The 18,409-nt window shown below is 32.9% G+C and overlaps 1 pseudogene; it reads left to right on the forward strand.

The window, feature by feature from the left end:
• The first annotated feature begins 569 nt into the window (after positions 1-569).
• On the forward strand, positions 570-899 carry LOC113177202 (prothymosin alpha pseudogene; annotated as a pseudogene).
• The last annotated feature ends 17,510 nt before the right edge of the window (positions 900-18,409 follow it).

Consider the following 18,409-nt stretch of genomic DNA (forward strand, 5'->3'; position numbering starts at 1 on the left):
TGACTAAATGCTTGAAGTCATTTTGGTATTCTTTATTCTGTCTCATTGGTTGATGTGTTTGTTTTTAGAACAGTGACATGATCTTTATTACTATACCTTTACAATATAATTCGAAGTCTGTGATGCCTGCATTTTTACTTAAGATTGTTTTTGCTATTTTTGCTACTTTGTGTGTGTGTGTGTGTGTGTGTGTGTGTGTGTGTGTTTCACATGTGTTTCCATATGAATTTCAGGATTTTTTTAAATTTCTGTGAAAAATAACCTTGGAAGTTTTATAAGAATTACATTGAATCTATAGATCATGTTCGGTAGCAAAGAAGCATTTTCACATTGTCAATTTTTCCAATAAATTGGAAAAGAAACTAAACAGACACTTAAAAAAAATTGGCCCCACTGGCTGCTCTGAAAAGCCATCTTTGCATTGTTCCTGGGTCCAGCTCCCCATTCGCTACAACCACTTCCGCCTCATGCCTCCTCTGCCCTTGGGGACTCTGGCAGCTTTATCGCCAGAGTCCCTGAACTCTAGTTTCCTTTTTAACCTACTGCATCGGATCACTGGGTGCCCTACCATGTCAGATAGGGCCCTGGACACTAGCTCTGAAATCACCACCAAGGACTTAAAGGAGAAGAAGGAAGTTGTGGAGGAGGCAGAGAATGGAAGAGACGCCCCTGCTAATGGGAATGCTAATGAGGAAAATGGGGATCAGGAGGCTGACAATGAAGTAGATGAAGAAGAGGAAGAGGGTGGTGAGGAAGAGGAGGAGGAGGAAGGTGATGGTGAGGAAGAGAATGGAGATGAAGATGAGGAGGCTGTGGCAGCTACAGGCAAACGGGCAGCTGAAGATGACCAGGATGATGATGTTGATACCAAGAAGCAGAAGACCGATGAGGATGACTAGACAGCAAAAAAGGAAAAGTTAAATAAAAATAAAAGGCCACCGTGACCTATTGACCCTCCACTTTCAGTCCCAGAATCCAAACGTGGTCACATTCCAGAGGAGAGGTCTGCTTGCCCGACTGCCCCGCAGGCAGTGCCACCCGCAGATGAGCAGATGACACGTGCTCTTCACCACCCTACCAAAACCACAACGTGAATTTGCAACAGGGGAGGGAAAAAGAACCACAACTTCCAAGGCCCTGCTTTTTTTCTTAAAAGTACTTTAAAAAAGGAAAATTTGTTTGTATTTTTTATTTACATTTTATATTTTTGTATATATTGTTAGGGGTCAGCCATTTTTAATGATCTGGGATGTCCAAACCAGCCTTTGGAGCATTCTCTGTCCTACTTCTGAATTTACTTGTGATGTGACCATATTCATTATAATCTCAAAGGAGAAAAAAAAACTTGTAAAAAAAAAAGCAAAAACAACACCAACAAAACAATCTTATTCTGAGCATTCCAGTAACTTTTTTATGTATGTACTTTAGCTGTACTATAAGTAGTTAGTTTGTATGAGATGGTTAAAAAGACCAAAGATAAAAAGGTTTCATTTTTTTCCCCTTTTTCTGTCTATGAAGTTGCTGTTTTTTTTTTTTTTTGGCCTGTTTTATGTATGTGTGAAAAAATGTTGTCCAATTTATTTTTATTTTGAATTTTATTTTGCTGAGTTGTTCCAAAAACAACAAAACAATTATAGTTGTAGATGGACAGAATGCCTTTATTTTGTTCATTTTTATGTGGTGCTAAGTATTTAACCCAGTGCCTCACACATGCTAGGCAAGCACGCTGCCACTGAGCCCCAGCCTCAGCCCTAAACAGACACTTTTCAAAAGAAGAACTATAAGTAGTCAACTAATAAATGAAAAACTGTTCAGTATATCTAACAAATATATTCCATGATATGGTTGGAGAAATCAACAGTCTTGAATTATTTATTAATTGTAGTAGTGTTTATGATTCCTTTAGTTTTCCTATATATAATCTTACTTTATCAACAAATAGTGACAATATCACTATTTCCTTTCTTATTTCGATGCTTTTTATTTCTTCTCCTTTTCTAATTGTTCTGCTAATAACCTCTACTATCATATTAAATAAAAAGGGTGAGAATGTACATCCTTGATCTATTCTCAATATTATAAGAGGAGGTTTCAAATTTTCACCATTCAATATAATGTCAGGTGTGGTCTTATCATGTATGAAGTTTACTGTATTGAAACATATTCTTCTATACTCAATTTGAGTTTTTAATATCATGGAAGCTGTTGTTGAACTTTATAAGTTAATTTTTCTGCATCTTAGAAGATGATCATATGGTGTTTTTGTATTATGTTAATTTTGCATATGTTGAATCATCCTTGCATAAATGGGATAAATCCCCCTTGATCATGGTGAATGATCATTGTAATGTGCTATTGAATTTAATTTTCTAATATTTTTGGTATAATTGTTGCATTTTTATTCACCAGAGATATTTGCCTGTAGTTTTCTTTCCTTGAAATATTCTTGTCTGGCTTAATATTAGGTTTATGTTCATCTCACTAAAAAATAAATAAATAATAAATAAATAGACTTAAAAACAAGAATCCAATTATTATCTCAGTGAATTCAGAAAGAGCATTTGACAAAGTACAGCATTCATTCATGTTTAAAACACTAGAAAAAATAGGGATAGAAGAAACATATCTCAACATTGTAAAAGTTATATACATTAAACCCAAGACCATCATCATTCTAAGCAGAGAAAAACTAAAAGAATTTCCTCTAAAAAATTGGATGGATTCAAACTAGAAGGCTTCTTCTCAGCAAAAGAAACAATCAATAATGTGAAGAGCCTACAGAATGGGAGAAAGGGAGATGCATTTACCACATACACCTCGGATAGAGCATTAATCTCCTGGTTATATTAAAACTAACTCAAAAAACGTAACATTCCTCCAAATAAATAATCCAATCAATAAATGGGCTAAGGAACGGAACAGACTCTTCACAGAAGAAGAAATACAATTGATTAACAAATATATGAAAAAACGTTCAACATCTCTAGCAATTAGAGAGATGCAAATCAAAAGATTTCATCTCACTTCAGTCAGAATGGCAATTATCAAGAATACAAGCAATAATAAGTTTTGGTGAGGATGTAGGGAAAAAGGTACACTCATACATTGCTGGTGCGACTTCAAGTTGGTACAACCACTATGGAAAGCAGTATGGAGATTATTCAGAAAACTTGGAATGGAACCACCATTTGACTCAGCTATCCCATTCCTTGATTTATACACAATGGACTTAAAATCTGCATACTGCAGGGACACAGCCACATCAATGTTTATACCAGCTCAATTCAAACTAGCTAAACTATGGAACCAACGTAGATGCTCTTCAACAGATGAATGGATAAAGAAAATGTGGTGGGGCTGGAGTTGTGGCTTGGCAGTACAGCTCTTGTCTAGCATGTGCAAGACCCTGGGTTCAATACTCAGCACCACATAAAAATAAAATAAAGGTATTGTGTCCAACTACAGATAAAGTAAAATATTTTAAAAAAAGAAAATGTGGTATATATACACAATGGAATATTGCTCAGCCTTAAAGAAGAATGAAATTATGGCATTTGCAGATAAATGGATGGAGCTGGAGAATAAGTGAAATAAGCCAAACCCAAAATACCAAAGGCCAATATTTTCTCTGATAAGCAGATGCTGATCTGTAGTGGGGTCAGGGTAGGGAAGAATGGAGGAACTTTGGATTGGTCAGAGGGGAGTGAGGGGATGGAAGGGGTGTGGGGGTGATAAAGATGGTGGAATGAAGTAGACATTATTACCTTATGTACATTTATGATTACACGACTACTATGACTTTGCACCATATACAGCCAGAGGAATGGGAAGTTGTGCTCCATTTGTGTACTATGTATCAAAATGCATTCTACTGTCATGCATAACTAATTAGAACAAATTTTTAAAAACTGAATTAAGACAAGGATGCCCTCATTCACCATTTCCACTCAACATAGTCCTTGAAAATCTAGCCAGATCAATTAGGCAAAAGAAAGTTATTAAAGAGGTACAAATAGGAAATTAAGAACTATCTGTTTGATGATAATATGATTCTATATTTGAAAGACTCAAACATTCTTTACATTGTTTGCATAATTCAACAGTGACTTCATTAATCACTGTTTTTTCTCTGACAGAAGTCTTTTTATTACTAATTCAATCTCCTTACTCATTATGGCTTTGTTCAGGTTTTCCTATTTCTTTTTGATATTGTGCTAATAAATTATATGTGTTTAGGAATCTATCCACTTCTTGATTTTCCAAATTGTTGATATGTAATTGATAATAATATTTTATTATGATCCTCTATATTTCTGTGTTTTCAGGTATTAGATCACTTTCTTCATTTCTGATTTTATTTATTTGTCTTTGTTTTATCTTACTCTAGCTAAGACTTTGTAACTTTCATCTTTTCCAGAAAACACCTTATGCCTTTTTTACTTTTTTTCTAGTCTCTATTTCATTTATTTCTCCTCTGATTTTTGTCATTTCCTTCTTTTTATAACTTTGAGTTTAGTTTCTCCGTCTCATTTTAGTTCATTGAGGTATAACATGAGATTGAGTGTTTGAGATCTTACATTTTATTTTATACAGGCATCTATTAGTATAATTTTCCCTCATATAATTGCTTTTGTTACATCCCATACATTTTGGTATATTCTGTTCCATTTTTATTTGTTTTAGAATTGTTTTTATCTCCCTTGTGATATCTTCCTTGACCCATTGCTTGCTCAGTAATAGGTTATTATTTTCCACATATGTTAATTTTCCAAGAATTCTCTTGTTATTGATTTCTAGAGTCACACCACTGTGATTGGAAAGATACTTCATTTGGTTTCAATTCTTCTACATTTCTTAAGGTTTACTTTGTAGTACATGATTTGATCTACTCTAGGAAGGTTTGATGTGGACTTGAGAAAAATGTGTACTCTCTTCCTGTTAGATGGAAAGATCTGTGTTTTTAGGTCCATATGATCAAAAAGTGCAGTTTAAATCAATGTTTTCTTGTTAATTTTATGTGTAGATAATCTGATCATTGTTGAAAGTGAGGTATTGAGGCCCCCTCCTATTATCATAATCTATATCTCCCTACACACTTTTCTAATACATATCATAAATAATTAGGTGTTCCAATGTTGACTACATATGTGTTTAAAAGTATTATATACTCTTGTTTAGTAGACCACTTTACAATTATATAATGACTTTCTTCTTCTAATTTTAGTTTTTTAACTTAAAGTCTTTTTTATCTGATACAAATATAGCAATACATGTGCTCTGTGGGATTCCATTCACATGGAATATCTTTTTCTATCTCTTCACTTTCAATCTTTGTGTATTTTTCAAGGTAAGATGAATCTCTTATAGTTTTTTTTAACCCATTCAGGCATTCTGTTTTTTCATCTTAATCACTTTTCAAAGTAATTATTAATTATGTACATATATGAATATGGTTTAAATAATGCAACTATTATGTATAATAATAGTGCACCAATAAAAATTTTAAAAATCTTAACAAAAAAAGTAAATTTTTGTACGTAAGAATATACATCGCCATTAAGTAATTTTTTTACTAATTGTTTTGGACAGATTTTATTTCTTCCTTTCTTGCTGTTTTCCTTTGTGACTTGATAACTTTCTGTAATGACATTCTTTCAATACTTTCTATTTATGTTTTATTCATCTACTATACATTTTTGTTTTGTGGTTACCATGAGGCTTACAAAAAGATTCGTATCACAAGGTATCTCAAGCTAATTATTACTTAATTTTCATCACTTAAACAACTCTACACTTTTACTCCCCACATATATTTTATGTCAAAATTCACATGATTTTGGAATTTGTGTCCCTTGAAAACTTATTTTAGCCATAGTGTTTATTTTGTTCTTTAATATTCATTCTAGAGTTAAAATTTCTTTACACAACACCATTACATTCTTAGATTATTCTGAATATGTATTATGTTACCTATATATTTTTTATATAATTTATGCTATTAATTAGGAGTCTTTTTTCAGGTTATAGAACTCCTTTTGTTATTACTGTAAGCAGGCCTACTGGTACTAGAGTTCTTATTTTTTGCTTATCTGTGAAAGTTTTTTTTTTCTCCTTCACTTCCTGAAAGATAGCTTTGTGAGACAAAATATTCTTTGTGGAAGTTTTTGTTTTCCTCCAGCATTTCAAATATATTATCTCATTCTCTCTTGGCATGAAGAGTTTCTGCTAAGTAATCCACTGATAACTATAATAGGTGTCCTTTGAATGTAATATGTTTAATGTCTCTTGCCACATTGGGAATTTTTTCTTTGTCTCTAAACATTGATAGTTTGATTATTATGAGTTTTAGTGAAGTCCTCTTTGGTTGAATTTGATTAGCGCTTTTTGTACCTGGATGTTGGCATCTTTCCCAGATTTATAAAAATTTCAGCCATATTTCTTTAAGTATACTTTCTGGATATTTTTATATCCTCCTCAGAAACCTCTATTATGTGAAAATTATGTCTCTTGATGTTCTCCCATAATTTCCATATACTTTCTTCATTCTTTTTCCTCTTTTTCTTTTTTGCTGCTCTTTCTGGATAATTTTAATAATTCTGTTTTTAAACTCATTGGTTCTTTCTTCTGTTTGATTGAGCCTGCTGTTTTAGCATTCTATTGAATTATTCAGCTAAGTCATTAAGTTCTTGAATCTTTATTGGTGTCCATGCGTTTGAGGAAATGGCCACATTTTTCAGTCCTTTAAGGTATTCTTTAAAAAGGTAACTTTCATTATTTAATTTTGCCTGTGATTCTTGGATGTGCCATAAGGTATTAATATTGAACAGTCAGGGCTTGCTTTCAGGTTCTTCAGCTTTTTAGACTGCTGCCATATTTAAATTTGAATATGGCTACTGCCTGGACTCTACTGTCATGAATCACTGGCTGGATGACTAATCACCTCTGATTGAGCTGAGATTCAGGGTGTGTTCCCTGGCCAGGGGTACAACTATTTGAGTTCTGCAATTTAGACAAGGTTAAGAGATTAGAGAGAGTTGTTCCTTAAAATGGTTGACACTAGCAGCTATGCTAAGTGGTAATTTGCAGTTGAGGTTTGCCTTCCTGCATGAAAGGGCTCTGAGGTGAACATTGAGACTAAAGTGAGCTATTGTCTGAATTCCTAAATGGGGATTGTCTAGCCCCTGTGCTTTGAAAAAAGATGATGTGACCCGTGTTTTCCTTCCTGGGCAGGATGGTCTGACTCCATTTTTGATGTTCAACTGCTACGATTGAAATGTCACTCTTTCTTTTTCACCTCTACATCTGGGAACACTTCTAAAAAATCTTTTTATTAGAACATTATAATTGTACATATTATTTGGGTTACTTTTGACAAAATAATACATGCAAGAAATTTGATTTCATTCTCCATCACTTCCTCCTTTCCTTTTTTTCCTTCCATCTCCCTATTTTTTCTCTGGGAGCACTTATTTAAGAAAGCAAAGTATTATTTCCTTTGCCAAAGTGAAAGTTCAAAGCATGCACAGAAACACTATAGTTTCACCTGACTCTTTAAACCACCATGAGCTGAGCAGCTTTCCTCTGTCACTCACTTCAACCATCATATTTTGCCTCACCTTGGCTCCAAAGCCCAAGTGGGCCAACCATGGGATAAATTTCTGAAACCCAGAGCCCCAAATAAACTTTTCTTCCTCTAAGTGTTCTTGTTAGATATTTTGGTTATAGCAACACAAAGCTAAGTAACACAGTATGGGTCCATCATACTACAGTCATACTGTGTGACTTGGAGTTCCCTAAAATTTCATGCTGTTTTATAACCCTATTATTTTCTAACTGATATAACACTCTTTCTATCTGAAAAATGCCTATTCCTTATTTTTCTAAAATTCCAGCTCCTCTGGGAATCCACTTTTGGTCATACCAGGCATAGTAATAGTTCTTTCTCCTAAGATCTATAGCAATTTCTTCATAATTGTACAAGTATTAATATCATTATATCAACATATTTATGTGTTTAAATCCTCCTCTAGACTGTGGATCCTTAAGAATACACAGTATCCTATTTTCTCAGCCTTCATCATTTGGTATGAACCCCATTATGTGGGATATATAACAAATATTCATGAAATATTCAAGTAATTATCTCTAGTAGTGAATATACTAATGTAAACACCTTTTTCCAGATTAGATGTAAAAACTGTTTGCAGCAATGTATTTTCCTTCTTTATATTTAGTTTTGGCTTTGTAATATTTAGGTTGAGTTCCGGGGGTTGGTAAATCCAAAACCTTGTGTTTCCCACTTACCTAACAGCAGTTGTGGTTAGGAAGAAAAGATGGCTGCATTTGATTTCAGATTCCAGGTTTAATAGACTGGGGGATGTTGACAAATTATGTATTCATCTAGTGATGATGGTGCATTGTTCTAAATTGGAAGTTCCAATAGTTGAGGTTTAGATTTGGCTGAAATTTGGAACTCTGTCAAAGGGTATTTGATATTTGATATATGTTCCCTATTACTGGGGAGATACCAGTCTCTGTAGGATATCTGGATCTCCAGAGCTTCAAGAAAAATCCACTTTTAGGGTACAGGGAATAAATTTCTATGGGTCAGCTTCATCATTATAATTATGAAATACCTGTTATATCTGCCCTGGAGTGCATATGCTGCTGTGTGGCTGCTATAGGAATCTTCCTGGTAGCTCTAATGAGAAGCCAATAACAAAGGGAGATTTCTCCCTTGGTATTCAGAGCATGTATGGTCCAGATACAATTTTCTTTGTGACTATTTAAGTCACTCTGGTTCAGGCACACTCTGAGAATTGTATTAGGCTATTCCTGGCAATGTCCTTTTATGAGTTTCCAATTTTCTGAGTCTATTCATTGCTGCACAGTACTAATAGATGGTTCCTGCACCATGTGGTAACTGGTTACTGAGTCCAGGCATGTTTTCCAGGCCTGAACCCTTTCTGCAATTCTCATGACAACAATTCCAATTCACAGATAACCATCTGCCCCTGGAGCAAAGTATTTGGGGCTAGTTTTCACTGAATTGCTTACTCTGGTGTCCATTAAAATAAGCCTTGCTCTCTAATCCACAAGTTTACCTAAGATAATTTTTCTTCATTTTTAAATTTCTTTTCCACGAGCCATGCAAATCTCTTTATTAATTTGCCTGTGTTCACCTCTCCCTCAGTAGCAGTCACTACTCCCAGACTGGTGCCAAACTGGTACATCTCTAATGCTTTATTTCTTATAGTATATTTGAAGTTTCTGACTTTCTGTGTCTTTATGGTTTCTTTTACAGTACAGTATAAAGTTTCATGTGTTTCCTGAGTTTCTCACTTGCAGAGGAGCAGATTTCCTCCTTTGTAAGTCTAATGATAAGAACTGCTGGGAAGTAGATCCTGTCTCTAATATACTGTTTTCCTCAAACTATGAGACTGTAGCAAAAATTCAAAACCTTCCAATAAACAAAAGACCAGGACCACATGAATCTTTCAACAAAATTCTACCAGACTTTAAATAAGAACTAATGCCAATCTTCCTCAAATTATTCCACGAATTAGAAAAGGAAGGAGTGCTACCAGATTCATTATATTTTATCAGTATCACCCTGATAGCATAACCAGACAAAGACACATCAAGGAGAGAAAACTTCAGACCAATATCCATTATGAATATGGATGCAACAATACTTAATAAAATTCAGGCAAACTGTGTTTAAAAACACACTACGAAGATAGTGCATCATGACCAAGTGGTTTGATCCTAGGGATACAAATTTGTTTAACATATGCAAATTAATAGAGGTGATTTACCACAAAAGTAGTGTTAAGGACAAGAATCACATGGTCATCTCAAAAGAAGGAGAAAAAACATTGACAAAAATGCAACTCCCATTCTTGTTAAAAACTATGGAGAAAGCCAGGCACAGTGACATATGCCTGTAATTCCAATAGCTGGGGAGGCTGAGGAACTAGGATTGTAAATTTGAGACCAGCCTTAGCAACTTGGCAGGACCCTAAGTAACTTAGTGAGAACCTCTATCAAAATGTAAAAAATAAAATAAAATAAAATAAAAAAGGCTGGCTCAGTGGTAAAGTTTCTCTTGGTTCAATTCCTATTACCCCCCCCCCGCCAAAAAGTGGAAGAACAAGCAATATAAGAAATTTACCTCTACAATAAACCCAAAGACAACACCATACTGAACTGAAAAAGTGAAAGAATTTCCTCCAAAATAAGGAATAAAACAAAGATATGCACTCTTAGTATTCCTATTCAACATAGTTCTTGAAATTCTAGCCAGAGTAATCAGGCAATATAAGGAAATTAAAGGGGTACAAAGAGGAAAAAAAGTATTTAAATTATCTCTGTGTGCTGATGACATAATGCTATATCTAGAAGACACAAAATGCTCTACTAGAGGACTCTAAGGCTGATAAAAAAAATTCAGCATAGTAACAGGATATGGGATTAACATACATAAACAAATCACTTTCCTATATTCCAATAATGAATCTGCTGAGAAAGAAATCAGGGAAACTATTCCATTCACAATAACCTCAAACAAATAAAGATCCAATACTTGGGAATAAATCTAACCAAGAAGATAAAAAAATATCTATAATAAAAAATACAGAATACTGAAGAAAAAGACTGAAGAACTTAGAAGATGGAAAGGTATCCCATGATATTGGAAAGGCAAAATTAATATTATCAAAATGACCATATCAAGAGCATTATACAGATTCAGTACAATTCCCATGAAAATACTGATGACATTCTATACAGAGCTAGAAACAAGAGCCTTAAAATTCTTTGGAAGAATTAAAGGCCCAGAATAGCCAAAAAATCCTAAGCAAGAGGAGTGATGCTGGAAGCAATACAGTACCTGATCTGAGCTCTAGTAGCAAAAACAGCATGGGATTGGCACCAAAAGAGACATGAAAACCAACGGAATATAATAGAAGTCACAGAGACACTCCCTCACAGTTATAGTCATCTAATACTTGAAAAAAGTGCCAAAAACATATGTTGGACAAAAAGATAGATTTTTTTAAATACCTGATGTAGGGAAAACTTAACATTCATATTTACAAAAATGAAAATAGACTCCTATCTCTCAAAAGTTGACTGAAAATGGAAGACCTAAGACCTAAGAATTAGACCAGAAACTTTGCAACTGCTAAAAGAAAACATAGGCTCAACACACAAATATATTAGCAGAGACACCAACTTCCTGTTTATCAAGGCCCCTAAAGCTCAACATATAAAATCATGAATCAATAAATGGGATGGCATCAAATTAAAACACTTCTTCATAGCAAAGGAAACCAAAACAGGAAGAGAAAGCCTACCTAAATGGAGAAAATCTTCACCAGCTTCTCCTCTAATATATTAGAATTTAGAATATATAAAGATCACAAAACACCAGAAAACAAAAATCCCAATCAATAAATGGGCAAAAGAACTAAACATACATTTCTCACTTTAATGGAGTGCATCACATTTATTGATTTGCATATAAGGAACCATCTGTGCATCTCAGAGTTGAATCCCCCTTGATCATAAAAATGATCTCTTTTTTAAAATATTTTTTTAGTTGTAGTTGGACACAAAGGTATTGTACCTTTATTTTTTAAATTTATTTTTATGTGGTGCTGAGGATCAAACCCAGGGCCTCACACATACTAGGCTAGCACTCTACCACTGAGCAACAGCCCCACCCCCACAAATGATCTTTTTTATATTCAGTTGAATTTAATTTGCTAGTGTTTTGTTTAGGATATTTTGTACCTATGTTCATTAGGGATATTAGCCCGAAGTTTTCTTTTCTGTATGGTTTTGGTTTAAATGCAATGCTGGCCTTGTAAGATAAGCTTGAAAATAGTTTTCTTCTTCAATATTTTGGAACACTTTCAAAGTTTGTTAGTTTTTCCTCTAAATATTTGATAAAATTCAGTAGTTAAGGCATCATGTACGCTACTTTTCTTTGATGGAACACATTTGATTTTACTGATTCAATCTCCTTTTTACTGGTCTATTAAGATTTTCTTCATGATTGAGTCCTGATAAGTAGTTTATGTCCAAGAATTTGGACAGTTCATTGTAATTTCCAATTTATTAGAATTTTTATAATATTCATTTAGGAACCTTTATATTTCTGTATCTCAGGTCTGGCAAAATGTCTCCCATTTTATTTCTCATTTTATTTGGGTCTTCTCAGTTTATGTCTTAATCTATCTAGAGGTTTGTTGATTTTCTTTCCTTTTTCAAGAGGCTAAATGATTTTTGCTGGCCTTTTAATTTTTTTGAAATTTCTATTTTACTTATGCATTGATTTTTTAAAGTGCTGTCTTTTACTATTTTTATTTGATTTATTGCTTATGTGATCTTTTATTTGCCCTTTTCTATTAATTTTGGTCTTAGTTTATTCTACTTGTTTTTCTAGTTCCTTGGTATGACACATTAAGGTGTTTATTTAAGAGCTTTCTTATTTTTTGATATAGGCATTCATTATAAGCTTCTCTTATAGAACTCTTGTTACTGCATCCTATAAAATTTGGTATATTGTCTCTCCATTCTGTTTGTTTACAAGATATTTAAAATTTTGCTATTTAATTTCTCCTTCCATCTATTATTGTTTTGAAATGTGTTTAATATGTCATCTTACTATCCCATGACCTAAAAGGTTTTTGCTTGGAAATCTGCTGGTTTAGCCCTATTCAAAATCCTTTTGTGATCCTCTTTTTGTCTTTCATTTTTGATAGTTTGATTATAATATGACGTGATGCATATTTGTTTGTAATGTCCTGAATGGGGAAGTTTGAGATTTCTATATTATATACTTGGATCTTTCTCCAGATTTGAGAAAATTTCTGTCATTAATTCTTTAAATAAATTTTCGGTTTTTATGTATTTCTTCTCAATCATAATGTATATATTAGTTTATTTGTTGGTGTCCTGCAATTCCTTTTGGCTTTATTTGCTCTTTTAACTTTTTTCTTCTTTATTCCTCTAACTTGGTAATTTAAAATGACTTGTCTTTGAGCTTACTGGCTATTTTCCTTAGCTGATGAATTCTATGGTTGAAGCTCTCTATGAAAAATTTCACTTCAGTAATTATGTGCTTTAGCACCAGAGTTTCTGTTTGCTTCTTATGTTCTTGTCAAACTTTTTTGGTTTTCTTTATTGTTTCCTGAATATTTTCATGATGTCTATTTTTATTCTCTAGTAATTGAGTCCTTTATGATGATTAATTTCAATTACTTGTCAGGAAGTTCATAAATCTCCTCCTTTAAAGACAAATCACTGGCATTTTAATAAGATTCCCTTAATTTTTCTTAATCCTTGTAGTAATGAGTTGATGACTGTGCAATTGATAAAATAGGGACATATTTTACTCTTCATAGTCTGGCTCCAGACGGGAAAACTCTATACTAGAAGCCCATCTAGTTATTCTGGGCAGGCCAATAGAAATTGTCTGTATTTGGGCTTGCTTTTGGCTTCCTCAGAAAGGGTAGCTTGTATCTTTGTCAAACAGTAGGTGGGACAAGTTCCTGGTTCTGTGAGGCTGGGCATGAAGCCTAGATGTACAAAATGGTAACTATTGATTGTATCCATGGTTGTGGGCCTCAAACCTGAATCCACAGGGGTAGGCCTGGACCATGTATCCATGTGGGACAATCTGAAGCCTTGGTCAGTGAAGTCTGACTTTCACCAGCAATTTCAGACTGATAATAAAGTTTTGACATTTATGAATACTCAGAGAAGTAAATCAGAGAATTACTGTTCTCCCTGTAGTAACATCACTTTTGATGTTAGCTAGCTTTCTGCTAGCCTTTGTTCAGCACAAGAATAGAAAGAACAATTAAGTTATTTACCTTTGGCCACCTTCATTGTTTTCAATATGTGCAAGAACTTTGTGACACATCATCACTCTTTTTGTTTATTTGTGAAACAAATTGTGGGGAAATGAACAAACGTTTTATGGTTCAATTTCTCAAAAATCATGGATACATTGCTAATGTAGAGTAGTTTTATGTCTTATTTACCCTTGTAAATTAAGAATAAATTAATAACATATATTACTTCATGATTTGATAATAGTAGAATATTTCGTGTAAAAATAAGACCCTTAGCACATTTTAATTGAAATAATAAAAATATCAAAGAGAAAAAATTGGTGTAAATTGAAATGTTGTCTACATGAATTAGAATAAAATTATTGTGTGGTATCTACATTGACAATTTATTGGGAACTTTACTTTCTAGTTATAACTTCCACATCTTGAAAATGCTATAGGAATTTTGTATGATTGCAATTTTTTCAAATAAAAGATAAATTGGCTACTGGAGTAAACATACAAATGAATATTTTCCTTTCCAAAGTTTGCACTGAAAGAATGATGTATTTTCATGACATCTTAAATGTTTTTATCTGTGAAATGTAGTTATATATAACAGTGGGTCTAATTTAGACATTTTCAGACATGCATGGAATATAATTTGCTTCAATGCAATCCCCAGTATTTCTCCTTGCACTTGCCTCCTCCCACCCACCAAAACAATTCCCTTCTTCTACTCTATTGCTCTTCCATCAATTTATTTCTGGTTTGTTTTAAAATTATATATATATATATAAATTATGATATATTCATACATGTACATAGAACAATTTGGTCAAATTTATTAGACCATTCCTCCATTTTCCTGTCTCTTGTTCCTTTCTCTAAATCCTCTTCTCATTTCATTGATCTCCCTTCTAATTTCTTAGTATTTCCAATTTTTTTCCCTTGTTTTGATCTAGCTTCTGTATGTGAGAATAAAACATTTGACCCTTAATAATCTTATTTCACTTAACATGATATTCTCTAGTTCCCTCCATTGACCAGCAAATGTCATAATTTCATTCTTCTCTATGGATGAGTAAAATTTTATATATATTCCACATATGGATATATATAATTTTCTTTATCCTTTTTTTGTTGATGTGCACCTGAGCTGGTTCCATAACAAGGCTTTTGCGAATTGTACTTCTTTAAATATTGATGTCCCCGTATCTATATACTATGCTGATTTTAGTTCTTTTGGATAAATACCAAAGAGTGGGAGAGCTGGGATATACAATGGTTCTATTCCTAAGTTTGGCAGGGGGAGGGGGGTGTTTGTTTGGAGAAATCTCTATACAACATTCCAAAGTGGTTGTATTAAATTTCAATGTATGGGTGTATTTTTCCCCCATATTCTCTTCAGCACTTATTATTATTTATATTCTTAATGACTGCCATTATAACTGGAATGAGATGAAATCACAGTGTAGTTTTGATTTGCATTTCCCTGATTGGTATGGATTTTGAACTTTTTTTCATATGTTTGTTGGCCATTCATATTTCTCCTTTCAAGGAAAGTCTGTATAGTTATTTTGCCCATGTATGGATTGCATTGTTTATCATTTGGTGTTAAGTGTTTTTTAGTTCTTCACATATTCTGGGTATTAATCCCCTATTGAAGGAGTAAGCAGCAAAGATTCTTGACCATTCTCTAGGCTATCTCTTCCCGCTCTTGTTTTCTTTCTTTCTTTCTTTTTTTTTTTTGTGCAGAAGGCTTTTCATTTGGTGATGATCCATGACTGCTTTTTTTTTTTGTATTTCTTGTAGTTTAGGGTTTCGCTAAGGAAGTCAGTGCCTGCACCAATATATTGGAGAGTTGAGCCTATGTTTTTTTTTTAAATTTTTTATTCTAATTTGTTATATATCATTGCATAATGCATTACAATTCATATTACGCATATAGAGCACAATTTTTCATATCTCCAGTTTTATACAAAGTATATTCACACCTATGTTTTATTTTAGGAGTGCAAAGTTTCTTGTTTAATTCTTAGGTGTTTGGTCGACTTTGAGTAGACTTTTGTGCAGGGTGTGAGGTAGAGGTTTGATTTCATTCTTCTACATATGAACATCCTGACATCCTGGTTTCAATGCAATAAGGTTTTTTTTTTCTTTACAGAATAGTAAAAATTTTTATTTTCTGTATGATTTACTTTCCTATCCTGTTTTTACAATATACAAAAGTATACATGAATAGCTCCAGTAAATATAAATTTAATCTTTCTACTTTGGGATGTAAATAGACCTAGAAAATTATATACCCAACCCTCCCCAATAGTCTTTTAAAATTGTTGAATTTATATGGCTATTAAGGGCTGGGTTTGTGGCTCAGTGGTAGAGCACTTGTCTAGCATGTGTGAGGTACTGTGTTCAATTGTCAGCACCACATATAAATAAATAAATAAAATAAAGGTCCATTGACAACTAACAAAGAAAAAAATATGGCTATTAATCTTGTTCACCAATTTGATGCAAATGCCTAAATACAAAAAGTTGTTTAGTAAGTACTACACAGGAAGAAAAAGACTCAATACTTTAGATAGGTCTTGAAAATAAATTAAAAAAAAAACTAGTAGTATTTGATTGCACCTTCAAAACTTTACAAGCAAGACATTCTTAGGCAATGCCATCATACATAATCTACAATTGTAATCAAAATTTCATGAACATTTTCTGCACAGTTATATAAATATATATCACAATGGTGCAATTTAAATTAACACAGAATATATACAAAATGATTAAAGTTTATATTTAAACCAAAAACTTATGGCAATCATTTTAAAAATAACTTGATTAGGTATTATTTTATCCTCTTACACTAATTTGCATTTATACAAATTTTAATTAGACATACTAGATTGAGGATGCTAAGAATGTTTGCACTATCTATTTTTAAAGTTACTGCATTATAAGTTTATAAATCCAAATTTCAAAAGAAGGACACTTTTTTTTTGGGGGGGTACCATGGATTGAACTCAGAGGCACTCAACCTCTGAGCCACATCTCCAGCACTTTTTTGTATTTTATTTAGAGACAGGGTCTCACTGAATTGCTTAGCACCTTGTGGTTGTTGAGGCTGGCTTTGAACTTGAGATCCTCCTGCCTCAGCTTCTCTAGCCCCTGGGATTACAATCGTGTGCCACCACACTCGGCTCAAAAGAAGGATACTTTAATGAATAATGGACTCCTCTTCTGGATTACTTAATTTCTATTGCCTATATCTTGTATGTTCGTATGAACATATATACACAATTTAATGCATACAACTATAGAGTCCTTGTAGGAAATATAATGATCATAAACTAATGATTACTGAGGATTAAAGTACCTAACAAAATGCTCTTAAGTTCATAGATTTTTAAATTACTGAAAACGATTTAGGTAATTTTAGCAATTATATGACAACACACATACCTTCAGCTTGCCAAGTCACTGGCTAAAAATAATGGCATATTAAACCCCCCTTATAAAACAAATCCCACTACAATTTTGAATGCTTTGTTAGGCAGCCCATTTGAGTAAATCAAGTAAGAGTCACATATTGGTTTGAAATTTTCTGTTCAAAATTCTACAAAAAAAAAAAACTGTAGAGAGGAAAAAAATCTTTCCTTAAATTAATCTCTTACAGTTTCTGTATTACTTACTTCTCCATCCAAGCCAAAATTTATACTTGATAGTCATGTGAGGATCTATGTTACCACTACACAATGTTTACTTCTATTCACACATACCTCATTTTAACAATACTTAGTAATTACTTCAACAATTTACTATTTCAAACACATACCACCTCTGAAAGACAATAGAGATATCCCTAAGCATGTTAGCCTTTCCTCATTATAGAAAAACTGCCCAATCTCTGAAAATCACTTACTGTCCCTTAATATTTTGTTTGTTTTGAAAATATTACCTTTTTAATTTTAAAAGTGTGCCTTCTGATTTGCCAAAGTAACAATAGCATATTCCAGAATTCACCCTAAAAAAGCTAATTTTTTCTTACAAGTTAGTGTTTTTCTAAACACAAGATGTTGTCCAAGTATATTCCATAATTTGTTTATGTAAACATTCTTTGTTTATTCTAAATCTAGAACCAAAAAGTGACTGGGCAATACCAATGCTTCTTTGGCTTCTTCTACTGAAAAAAAGTCATAAAATGCCATACATTATAAATTATATTATAGTAATTTATAATTTATAAATTATATTAATTTATAATGTTCTTTGCTAATAGAATAAAAAGGATAGAACATCTAATTCTTAAGAAACTCAAGAAAATTAAAAATCTATGAATAGAACAAAGAAAAAAATTTAAATTAACTAAGTTTAAAATGTACTAATTTCCTCATTTAAAATTGCTTATATTATTTATAATTTCAGGTCTCCTAAAACAAGGACTGCATTAAAATACAGTAATTGCTCAACTATCTTCCAGACAGTCAAAATTTCTGGACAGGTCCATTTATCAGTCTTGTGCAAGAGTTAGCAATTCATTGCACAAGAGTCACTTTTTGCTT

Source organism: Urocitellus parryii, chromosome X (genome assembly GCF_045843805.1).
Source record: "Urocitellus parryii isolate mUroPar1 chromosome X, mUroPar1.hap1, whole genome shotgun sequence".
Taxonomy (NCBI): Eukaryota; Metazoa; Chordata; class Mammalia; order Rodentia; family Sciuridae; genus Urocitellus; species Urocitellus parryii.